We start from the raw sequence: 12255 nt of genomic DNA on the forward strand, positions 1-12255 counted from the left end.
CCAATTTGAGAGCGTTAGGTAGAGGGACCATGTTGAGAGGTTAAGGTTAGAGGCGGACATTTGGAGAGGTGAAGGTTAGGGTTAGAGGGGCCATTTATAGAGGTTAAGGTTAGGGGTTAGAGGACCATTTGAGAGGTTAGGGTTAGAGGGACATTTGAGAGGTTAAGGTTAGAGGGACCATTTGAGAGGTTAAGGTTGGGTTAGAGGGACCAGTTGAGAGTAGGTTAGAGGGACCATTTGAGAGGTTAGGTTAGAGGGACCATTAGAAGTTAAGGTTAGGGTTAGAGGGACCCATTTTGAGAGGTTGGGTTAGAGGGACCCTAGAGAGGTTAAGCGTTAGGGTGTAGAGGACCATTAGAGGGGTTAAGGTTAGGGTTAGAGCGGACCATGTATAAGGTTAAGGTTAGGTTAGAGCGAACAATTAGAGATAAGGTTAGAGGACCATTTGAGAGGTTAAGTTAGGGTTAGAGGCACCATTATGAGAGGTAAGGTTAGAAGGGACCATTTGAGAGATTAAGTTAGGGTTAGAGGGACCATTAGAGGGGTTACGGGTAGAGGACCATGGGAGGTTAGGGTTAGAGGGACATTTGAGAGTTAAGGTTAGGTTAGAGGACCATTAGCATGGGTAAGGGTAGGGGTTTTAGAGAGACCATAGAGAGGTTAGGGTTAGACCGGGACCATTTGAGAGCGTTAAGTTAGGGTTAGAGGACCATTTAGAGGCGGTTAAGTTAGGGGTAGAGGGGACCATGAGAGGTTAGGGTTAGAGGGACCATTTGAGAGGTTAGTTAAGGGACCATTTGAGAGGTTAAGGTTCAGGTTAGACGGGACCATTATAGAGGTTAAGGTGTAGGTTAGAGGGACCATTTGAGAGGTTAGGGGGTTAGAGGACCATTTTGAGAGGTTAAGGTTAGAGGGACCAGAGAGAGGTTAAGTTAGGGTTAGAGGGACCATTTGAGAAGGTGTAGGGTTAGAGGGACATTTGAGAGGTTAAGGTTAGAGGGACCCTTAGAGGGGTTAAGTTAGGGTTAGAGGGACCATTAGAGGGTTAAGGTTAGGGTTAGAGGGGACCATTAGAGGGGTTAAGGTTAAGGTTAGAGGGGACCCATTTGAGAGGGGAAGGTTAGGGTTAGAGGGACCATTTGTGAGGTTAGGGTTAGAGACCATTTGAGAGGTTAAGGTTAGGTTAGAGGACCATTGAGAGGTTAGGTTAGAGGGACCATTTGAGAGGATTAGGGTTAGAGGGACCTTAGAGGGGTTAAGTTAAGGGTTAGAGGGATCATTAGAGGGTTAAGGTTAGGGTTAGAGGACCATTAGAGAGGTTAAGGTTAGGGTTAGAGGGACCATTAGAGGCGGTTAAGGTTAGGGTTAAGGGACCGTCTAGAGGGGTTACGGTTAGGGTTAGAGGACCGTTTAGAGGGGTTAAGGTTAGAGGACCGTTTAGAGGGTTAAGGTTAGGGTTAAGGACCATTTGAAAAGTTCAAGGTTAGGGTTAGAGGGGGCCATTAGAAGGTTAAGGTTTAGGGTGAGAGGGACCATTAAGAGAGGTTAAGGTTAGGGTTAGGAGGGACCATTAGAAGGGGTTAAGGTTAAGGGTTAGAGGGACCATTTAGAGGGGGTTAACGGTAGGGTTAGAGGACCCATTAGAGGGGTTAAGGTTAGGTTTAGAGGGACCATTTGAGAGGTAAGGTTAGGGTATAGAGGGACATTAGAGGGGTTAAGGTTAAAGGGACCATGTAGAGAGGTTATGTCTAGGAAGTTAGAGGGAACCAGTAGAGGGGTTAAGGTTAGGGTTAGAGGGACCTAGAGGGGTTAACGGTGTAGAGGGACCATTAGGAGGAGGTTTAAGGGTAGGGTTAGAGGGACCATTTAGAGGGTTAACGGTTAGAGGGACCATTAGAGAGGTTTAAGGTTAAGGTTTAGGAGCGGACCAATGGTAGAGGTTAAGGTTAGGGTTACGGAGGACCATTAGAGGGGTTAAGGTTAAGAGGGACCATTAGAGAGGTTTAAGGTTAGGTATAGAGGACCATTATAGAGGTTAAGGTTAGGGTTAGAGGGGGGGACCGTGGAGGTTAGGGTTAGAGGACCCATTTGAGAAGTTAAGGGAGAGGGACCATTGAGATTAAGGTTAGGGTATAGAGGGACCATTTGAGAGGTTAGGGTTAGAGGGAACCATTTGAGAGGTTAAGGTTAAGAGGGGACCATTAAGAGAGGTTAAGGTTAGGGGTTAGAGGGACCATTTGAGAGGTGTAGGGTTAGGTTAGAGGGACCGTTAGAGAGGGTTAAGGTTAGGGTTAGAGGGACCATTAGAGGGGGTTAAGGTTTAGGTTTAGAGGGACCGTTAGGCTAGGGGTTTAAGGTTAGGGTTTAGAGGGCCATTAGAGGGGTTAAGGTTTAGGTTAGAGGGACCATTATAAAGGATAAGGTTAGAGGGACCATGTTGAGAGGTTAAGTTAGGGTTAGAGGACCATTAGAGGGTTAAGGTTGCGGTTAGCAGGGACCATGAGAGAGGTTAAGGTTAGAGGACCATTAGAGGAGGTAAGGTAGGTTAGAGGACCGTTAGAGAAGGTTAGGGTTAGAGGGACCATTTGAGAGGTTAAGGTTAGAGGGACCATTTGAGAGGTTAAGTTAGGGTTAGGAGGGCCATTGGAGAGGTTAGGGTTTAGAGGGGACCATTTGAGAGGTTAAGGTTAGAGGACCATTAGAAGGTTAAGGGTAGGTGTTAGAGTTGGAACCATTTGAGAGGGTAGGGTAGGGTTAGAGGACCGTTTTAGAGGGGTTAAGGTTAGGGTTAGAGGACATTAGAGGGGTTTAATTTAGGTTAAGGGACCATTATAAAGGATAAAGGTTAGAGGACCATTTGAGAGTTAAGGTTAGGGTTAGAGGGACATTTAGCAGGGGTTAAGGGTAGGGTTTAGAGGGACCATTAGGGGTTAAGGTTAGGGTTAGAGGGGACCGTTTAGAGGATTTAAGCGTCTTATGTTAGAGGGGACATTAAGAGGTTAAGGTTGAGGAGTAGAGACCATTAGAGAGGTTAAGGTTAGAGGGACCATTAGAGGCGGGTTAAAGGTTAGGGTTAGAGGGACCATTATAGAGGTTAGGGTTAGAGGGACCATTATGAGGGGTTAAGCGCTTAGGGTTAAGAGGGGACCAAGTAGAGGGTTAGGTTAGGATAGGGGAACCTTAGAGGGTTAATTGTTAGGTTAGAGGGACCATTAGAGCGCGTTAAGGTTCAGGGTTAGGAGGGGACCAGTAGAGAGGTTAAGGTAGAGACCATGTTAGAGGGGGTTAAGGTTAGGGTTAGAGGGACCCGATTAGAGGGGTTAAGCGTTAGGGTTAGAAGGACCAGTATAGAGGTTAAGGTCTAGGGTTTAGAGGGACCTATAGAGGTAAGGTTAGTAGGGACCATAGAGGGGGTTAAGGTTAGGGTTAGGAGGGACCGTTAGAGGATTTAAGGTTAGTGGAGAGGGACCATTAAAGAGGATTAAGGTTATGGGTTAGAGGGACCATTTTAGAAGAGGTTATCGTGAGAGGACCATAGAGGGGTAAAGGTTAGGGTTTAGAGGGACCATTAGAGGGGTATAAGGTTAGGTGTTAGAGGACCATATAAGGTTAGGTTAGAGGGACCATTTCAGGGGTTAAGGTTAGGGGTTAGAGGCGAACCATTAGAGGGTTAAGGTATAGAGTTAGGAGGGGACCCATTAAGGGTTAAGGTTAGGGTATAGAGGGACCATCTAGAGGTTAAGGTTAGGGTTAGAGGGACCATTAGAGAGGTTAGGTTAGAGGGGACCATTAGAGGGGTTAAGGTTTTAGGGTAGAGGACCATTAGAGGTTAAAGGTTAGGGTTAGAGGGACCATTTTAAGAGGTTAAGGTTAGGGTTAGAGGGACCATTATAGAGGTTAAGGTTAGAGGGACCATAGAGGGTTAAGGTTAGTGTTAGAGGGGACCATTAGAGGGGTTTAAGGTTAGGATAGAGGGGACCATTAGAGGGGGTTAAGTTAGGGTTAGAGGACCATTATAGAGTGAGGGCTTAGAGGGACCATTATAGAGGTTAAGGTTAAAGGGGACCATTAGAGGGGTTTAAGGATTTAGGGTTAGAGGGACCATTATAGAGGTTAAGGTTAGGGTTAGAGGGACCATTATAGAGGTGTAAGGTTAGAGGTGACCATTAGAGGGTTAAGGTTAGGGTTAGCGAGGGACCATATTATAGAGTTAGGTTAGGGTTAGAGGGACCATTAGAGGGTTAAGTTAGGGTTAGAGGGACCATTTTGAGAGGTTAAGGTTAGGTTAGAGGGACCATTAGAGGGGTTAAGGTTAGAGGACCATTAGAGAGGTTAAGGTTTAGGGTTAGAGGGACCATTAGAGAGGTTAAGGTTAGGGTTAGAGGGACCCATTAGAGGGGTTAAGGTTAGAGGGAACCAGTTAGAGAGGGTTAAGGTTAGGGTTAGAGGGACCATTAGGAGGGGTTAAGGTGAGAGGGACCCATTAGAGAGGTTAAGGTAGGGTTAGAGGGACCATTATAGAGGTTAAGGTTAGGGTTGAGGACCATTAGAGGGGTTAAGGTTAGAGGGACCATTAGAGGAGGTTGTTAAAAAAAGGGGGGGGGTTTTTTAAGGGGTTTTAAAAGAAGGGGGGGGGGGGGGACCCATTAATAAGAGGGGTTTTAAAAAGTTAGGGTTAGAGGACCGTTTGAGAGGTTAGGGTTGTAGTAGGGACCGATTGAGAGGTTAAGCGTTAGAGGACCATTTGAGAGGTTAAGGTGTAGGGTGAGAGGGAACCATTTGGAGAGGTTAGGGCTTAAGAGGGACCAGTGAAGGTTAAGGTTTGAGAGGGACATTAGAAAGAGGTTAAGGTTTAGGTTAGAGGGACCATTTGAGGAGGGTAGGGTTAAGGGACCATGTGAGAGGTTAAGGTTAGAGGGGACCATTTTGAGGTTAAGGTTAGGGTTAGAGGGACCATTATAGAGGTTAAGCGTTAGGGTTTAGAGGGACCATTGAGGGTTAGGGTTAGGAGCGGACCATTGAGAGGTTAGGTTAGAGGGACCATTTTGAGAGGTTAAGTGAGGGTTAGAAGGGACCATTTGAGAGGTTAGGTTTAGGGTTTAGAGGGACCGTTTTAGAGGGGTTAAGGTAGGGGTTAGAGGGACCATTAGAGGGGTTAAGGTTTAGGGTTAGAGGGACCATTAAAAGTTAAGGTAAGAGGGACCATTTGAGAAGGTTAAGGTTAGGCGTTAGAGGGACCATTAGAGGGGTTAAGTTAGGGTTAGAGGGACCATTAGAGAGTTAAGGTTAGAGGGACCATTAGAGGGGTTAAGGTGAGGGTTTAGAGGGACCGTTGAGAGGAGTTAAGGTTAGGCGGTAGAGGGACCATTAAAAGGTTAAGGTTAGGGTTAGAGGGACCATTAGAGAGGTAAGGTTAGAGGGACCGCATAGAGGGTTAAGGTTAGGTTAGAGGGACCATTAGAGGGGTCGAAGCGTTAGGGTTAGAGGGGACCATATAGAGGTTAGGTTAGAGGGACCATTTGAGTGGTAAGGTTAGGGTTAGAGGGACCATTAGAGGCTTAAGGGGTAGGATGTATGAGGGACCATTAGAGGGGCGTTTAGGTTAGTTTAGAGGGACCATTAGAGGGGTTAAGGTTAGGTTAGAGGGACATTTAGAGGGGTTAAGGTAGGGTTAGAGGGACCATTATAGAGGTTAAGGTTAGCGTTAGGAGGGACCATATATAGAGGCTTAAGGTTAGAGGGACCATTAGAGGGGTTAAGGTTTAGGTTAGAGGGACCGTTAGAGGATGTTAAGGTTAGGGTTAGAGGGACCATTAAAGAGGTAAGTTAGGGTTAGAGGACCATTAGAGAGGTTAAGGTTAGAGGGACCATTAGAGGATTAAGTTAGGGTTAGAGGGACCATTAGAGGGTTAAGTTTAGGGTTTAGAGGACCATTATAGAGGTTAGGGGTAGAGGCGGGCCAGTTGAGGGGTTAAGGTTAGGGTTAGGGGACCATAGAGGGGTTAAGGGTTAGGGATAGTGGACATTAGAGGGGTTAAGGTTGAGGGTTAGAGCGACCATTAGAGGGCTGTTAAGGTTAGGGTTAGAGGACCATTAGAGAGGTAAGGTTAGAAGGGACCATTAAGAGGTTAAGGCTTAGGGTTAGAGGGACCATTAGAGGGGTTAAGGTTAGGGTTAGAGGGACCATTATAGAGGTGTAAGGTTAGGGTTAGAGACCATTATATAGAGGTTAGGTTAGAGCGACCATTAGAGGGTTAAGGTTAGTTAGAGGGACCATTAGAGGTGTAACGTTAGGGATTAGAGGGACCATTAGAGGGTTAAGGTTAGGGTTATGAGGACCATTTATAGAGGTAAGGTTAGGTTAGAGGGGACCATCTATAGAGGTTAAGGTTAGAGGGACCATTAGAGGTTTTAAAGTTTAGGGTTAGAGGGACCATGATAGAGGTTAAGGGTTAGGGTTAGAGGGAACCATTATAGGAGTTAAGGTTAGAGGGACCATTAGAGGGTGAAGTTAGGGTTAGAGGGACCATATAGAGGTTAAGGTTAGGGTTAGAGGGGGACCATTAAGAGGGTTACGGTTGTGGGTGGTGTGTGTGTGTGTGTGTGTGTGTGTGTGTGTGTGTGTGTGTGTGTTGTGTGTGTGTGTGGGTGTGTGTGTGGTTGTGTGTGTGTGTGTGTGTGTGTGTGTGGTGTCGTGTGTGTGTGTGTGTGTTTTTGGGTGTGTGTAGTGGCTGGTGTGTGTGTGTGTGTGTGTGCTACCACCCCTCTCACCTCGCAAGCTGGGCGGAGAGCCTGACCACGTCCCGTCTGGCTGGCACAGTCTGATGGCCGCTGCCTTGCAGTCGTAGCCAGGCTGGCATCGTACCCCACAGGCAGCGTGAACTGGTTATACACGCGTTCTGGATGAATAAACCATGTCTCTGGAGGAGACAGCTCAGGGCAGTACACCACTGGGGAATGCGGGAGAGAGATGGATGGAAGGAGAGAGAGACAGGGGAAGAGAGATGGATGGAAGGAGAGAGCGGGGAGAGAGATGGAATGAAGGAGAGAGAGATGGGGAGAAGAGAGATGATGGAGGATGGGAAAGAGACGGGGAGAGAGATGGATGGAAGGAAGAGAGAGATGGAGGAGAGAAGGAGAGATGGATGGACAGGAGAGAGAGACGGGGAGAGAGATGATGTGAAGGAGTGTGAGAGAAGGTGGAGCGAGACTGGCAGAAGGGGATTGTGAGGAGGAGTGATCAGGGAGAGAGCATAGGATGTAAAAGGAGCAGAAGGATCTCAGGGCATGAGATAGATGGATAGCGAAAGGGAGAGTAGAGCATGGGGAGAATGTAGATGTGATGAAAGGATAGACGAGAGACGGTGGAGAGAGCGATGGATGGAAGGAGAGAGAGACGGGGGCAGAATGGATGGAAGGAGAGGAGACAGGAGAGAGATGGATGGAGGAGAGGAGAGATGGATGGAAGGAGAGAGACGGGGAGAGAGTATGGATGGAAGGAGAGGACGGGGAGAGAAGATGGATGGAAGGAGAGAGAGATGGGGGAGAGAGAGAGATGGATGGAAGGAGAGAGAGACGGGGAGAGAGATGGATGGAAGGAGAGAGAGATGGGAGAGAGAGAGATGGATGGAAGGAGAGAGAGACGGGGAGAGAGATGATGGATAAGAGAGAGAGACGGGAGCGAGAGGATGAAGCGAAGGAGAGACAGGGAGAGAGATGGATGAAGGAGAGAGGACAGGAGGAGATGGATGGAAGGAGAGAGAACAGGGAGAGAGATGGATGGAAGAGAGAGAGATGGGAGAGAGATGGATGAAGGATAGAGAGACGGGGAGAGAGATGGATGGAAGGAGAGAGAGACGGGGAGCGAGATGGATGGAAGGAGAGAGAGACGGGAGAGAAGATGGATGGAAGGAGAGAGAGACGGGGCGAGGGATGGATGGGAAGGAGAGAGAGACGGGAGAGAGATGGATGGAAGGAGAGAGAGACGGGGAGAAGATGGAAGGAAGGAGAGAGAGACAGGGAGAGAGATGGATGGAAGGGAAGAGACGGGGAGAGAAGATGGATGGAAGGAGAGAGAGATGGGAGAGAGAGAGATGGATGGAAGGAGAAGATACGGGGAGAGAGATGGGATGAAGGAGAGAGAGATGGGGAGAGAGAGGAGATGGATGAAGGAGAGAGAGACGGGGAGAGAGATGGATGGAAGGAGAGAGAGACGGGGAGCGAGGATGGATGAAGAGAGAGAGAGACAGGGAGAGAGATGGATGGAAGGAGAGAGAGAACAGGGAGAGAGATGGATGGAAGGAGAGAGAGATGGGAGAGAGATGGATGAAGGATAGAGAGACGGGAAGAGATGGATGGAAGGAGAGAAGACGGGGAGCGAGATGGATGGAAGGAGAGAGAGACGGGGAGAGAGATGGAGGAAGGAGAGAGAGACGGGAGCGAGATGGATGAAGGAGAGAGAGACAGGGAGAGAGATGGATGGAAGGAGAGAGAGACGGGAGAGAGAGATGGATGGAAGAGAGAGAGAGACAGGGAGAGAGATGGATGAAGGAGAGAGAGACGGGGAGAGAGATGGATGAAGGAGAGAGAGAGGGGGAGAGAGAGATGGATGGAAGAAGAGAGAGATGGGGAGAGAGATGGATGGAAGGAGAGAGGACAGGGAGGAGATGGAGGGAAGAGAGGAGACAGGGAGTGAGATGAGATGAAGGAGAGAGAGATGGGGAGAGAGATGGATGGAAGGAGAGAGAGATGGGGAGAGAGATGGATGAAGGAGAGAGAGAACAGGGAGAGAGAGGGATGGAAGGAGAGAGAGACGGGAGGAGAGAGTGGATGAAGGAGAGAGACAGGGAGAGAGGATGGATGAAGGAGAGGAGACCTACGCGGGGAGAGATGGATGAAGGAGAGAGAGACGGGAGAGAAGATGGATGAAGGAGAGAGAGACGGGAGAGAGATGGATGGAGGGAGAGAGGACGGGGAGAGAGATGGATGAAGGAGAGTAGAGACGAGGAGAGAGATGGATGGAGGGAGAGAACGGGGAGAGAGATTGGATGGAGGAGGAGAGGAGAACAGGAGAGAGGTTGAAGGAGAGAGAGACGAGGAGAAGAGATGAATGGAAAGGGAGAAGACAGGGAGAGAGGGAAGGAGAAGAGAGAGAGGCTGGGGAGAGAGAGGATGGAAGGAGAGAGAGAATGGGGAGAGAAATGGAGGGAGAAGGAGAGAGGAGAGACGGGGAGAGAGATGGATGGAGAGAGAGAGAGAGATGGGGAGAGAGATGTATGGAAGGAGAGAGAGAGAGGGAGGGAGAGGAGAAACATGAAAAACATGAAAAAATCGATTTCCTCTATTTGATGCAAAAGCCCAAATGCATGAACACGCACACTCAGTTATACTGCACACACACACACACATTTGTTTTACTATGCTTGTGGAAACCCAACAATTGTTTCCCATTCAAAATACTATTCTCCCTGACCCCTAAACCTGACCCTAACTCCTTTAACCTAACCCAAAACCTAACACTAAAACCTAATTCTCACACTAACCCTAATTCGAACCCTAAACTTACACCCTAAGGCTAAAATAGCCTTTTTCCTTGTGGGGAGCGGGYAAATGTCCCCACTTGTCCAAATATTCCTTGTTTTACTATCCTTGTGAGGACTTCTGGTCACCACAAGGAGAGTAAAATAAAACACACACACACACATACAGCCCTCAAGCCTGGGTATTGAGGCTGATCCCTGCGGCAGACGCTTGGTTGTGGTGAAGCCTAAGGGCTTTGGGAACGTTAATCGTCCTGACACAGAGGAAGAGAGCATGAAGGCAGAAGATTACAGGTTGTCAGACAGACAGATAGCACCTCTCTCTGCTCTGGGATCCACCAGTCTCTGGCTGCGTCGCAAATGGCTCCCTGTTCTCTATATAGTGCACTACTTTGTGTAAAAGAAGTGAACTATGTGGGGAATAGGGTGCCATTTGGGCCACAACCTCTCTCAGCTGTAGAAAGGGGGGAAAGTCTGACACATGGACGTGAGCACGCTGTTGACTCGTTCTTAGGGGAATGGGTAACGACATGGTACGTTGTTGGATATTATTACTGCTGTACGTAGTTCAAGAAGCCTCCTAAGTGTGTCTGAGGGTGTGTGTCRGAGTTCTGCCGGGTTCCCAGATGCAGATTAAAGGGCAATTCCACYACTTTTTAATAATGAATATGAGCTTGAAAAGTGGTGGAATTGGCCTTTAAGCCTCATTCTAGTTCAAAAAGTTATTTCAAGCATTCTCCATTCAGTAGGCMTTTTAGTCCAGGGCTAGGCCTAACTGGTGTCTGGGAAAACGTCCCTGAGTGTCTGACTTTGGAAGTGTAGTGTGGACAGGCTGGAGCCTCATACCTTCACAGGTCTTCCCTTGGGGCCTGTAGCCCTGCTTGCAGACACAGTCGCTGCGTGAGGTGCTGCTGGGCTGGGAGGTGTGGTGCTGGTCGGGGCAGGGCAGGCAGGTACCCAGGCCTCCAGGTGTACCCTCTGGTTTGTATGTGCCAGGTGGGCACGCTGAACAGAGGACGCAGACACTCACTTTTAGCCTCAACACAGACGACACAGCCTAGAAATGTAGTTAGTTGCCAGGGTTGGGGTTATCTCCATGTCAATTCCAGTCCCACTGAAATTACAATTCTCTTCAACGCTTCAATGCTTTTGAATTAGGAACATTTGGAATTGGAGATGGAATTTGGTTACTTTCTGAATTGACTGGAATTGAAAAGGAATTTACCCCAGCCCTGTTAGTTGCATGTAAAGGAAGGACTGGTACAGACAGTATACACACACAAATGCAAAAACATGTCCATGACCATGAGCAAATTCTGAGATCACGGAGGTGGATAATACTCCTATTAACTTGGCAATTATGCTTTGTGTTAGAAGCACCTGAGACTGATCAGGAAGCTAGGGGTCAGGACGCTAGGGGTCAAGAAGCTAGGGTCAGGATGCTAGGGGTCAGGACGCTAGGGGTCAAGAAGCTAGGGTCAGGATGCTAGGGGTCAGGACGCTAGGAGTCAGGATGCTAGGGGTCAAGAAGCTAGGGTCAGGATCAAGAAAGCTAGGGGTCAGACGCTAGGGGTCAAAGAAGCTAGGAGTCAGGAAGCTAGGGGCAGGGAGCTAGGGGTCAGGACGCGGGGATAGGGGGTCAAGAAGCTAGGGCTCAAGAAGCTAGGGGTCAAAAAGCTTAGGGGTCAGGAGCTAGGGGGTCAAGAAGTAGGGGTCAAGAAGCAGGGGTCAGGAAGCTAGGGTCAAGAAAGCTAGGGGTCAGGAAGCTAGGGGTCAGAGCGCTAGGGGTCAAGAAGCTAGGGTCAAGAAGCTAGGGTTCAGGAAGCTAGGGGTCAGAAGCTAGGGTCAGAAGCTAGGGGGTCAAGAAGCTAGGGTCAAGAAGCTAGGCGAGTCAGGGAAGCTAGGGTCAGAGCTAGGGTCAAGAAAGTAGGGGTAAGAACTAGGTCAGGAAAGCTAGGCGTCAAGAAGCTGGGGTCAGGAAAGCTAGGGCGTCAGGAAGCTAGGGGTCAGGAAGCTAGGGTCAGAAGCTAGGGGTCAGGAAGCTTAGGGTCAAAGAAGCTAGGGTCAAGAAGCTAGGGGTCAGGAAGCTATGGGTCAGGACGCTAGGGAGTCAGGACGCTAGGGTCAGGGAAAGCTAGGGGTCAGGACGCTAGGGTCAGGACGCTAGGGGTCAGGACGCTAGTGGGTCAGGAAAAGCTTCTGGGCCTGTAGAGCTACCGAGCTTGTTTTTAACACATTCCATCCATCGAGCTAAAGCAGGCTGCCCAATTCCCGTCCTGGAGGCTGAAACATTTCTGGGTTTCTTCTACCTAGTATCAATTCAACCTCACCTGGTGTCCCACATCTAAATTCAGTTCCTTGGTTAGAAAGAGGAGAACATGAAACCAGAAGTGTTTCGGCCCTTCCAAGACCGGAATTGGCTGCCCTTGCACTAAATAATCCTCACAGAACAAGAGCCGTCTCAATGATCCCTCGGGTTATAGACCAGTTGTTTATAGACCAGTTGTGTTATGAGACCAGTTGGGTTATAGAGGACCAGTTGGTTATAGACATTGTGTTATAGACCAGTTGTGTTATTAGAGACCAGTTGTGGTATAGAGACCAGTTTATTATAGACCAGTTGTGTTATAGACAGTGCTGTTATAGAGACAGTTGCTGTCATATAGACCAGTTGTGTTATAGACCAGTTGTGTTATAGAGAATCTCTCTCTTTTTT

The 12255-nt window shown here is 48.6% G+C and overlaps 1 long non-coding RNA gene and 1 pseudogene across 1 annotated transcript; one reads left to right on the forward strand and one right to left on the reverse strand.

Moving 5' to 3' along the window:
• Positions 1-3733: 3733 nt before the first annotated feature.
• Positions 3734-4147, forward strand: LOC139024040 (uncharacterized). The gene is made up of 3 exons (XR_011475279.1): positions 3734-3770; positions 3864-3921; positions 4111-4147. It is a non-coding gene; the product is annotated as an uncharacterized lncRNA (long non-coding RNA).
• Positions 4148-6778: 2631 nt separating this feature from the next.
• LOC112069108 (sushi, von Willebrand factor type A, EGF and pentraxin domain-containing protein 1-like) overlaps positions 6779-12255 on the reverse strand; it is a 115095-nt pseudogene continuing 109618 nt past the window's right edge.

This window comes from Salvelinus sp. IW2-2015, unplaced genomic scaffold, assembly GCF_002910315.2.
Source record: "Salvelinus sp. IW2-2015 unplaced genomic scaffold, ASM291031v2 Un_scaffold910, whole genome shotgun sequence".
NCBI classification, from domain to species: domain Eukaryota; kingdom Metazoa; phylum Chordata; class Actinopteri; order Salmoniformes; family Salmonidae; genus Salvelinus; species Salvelinus sp. IW2-2015.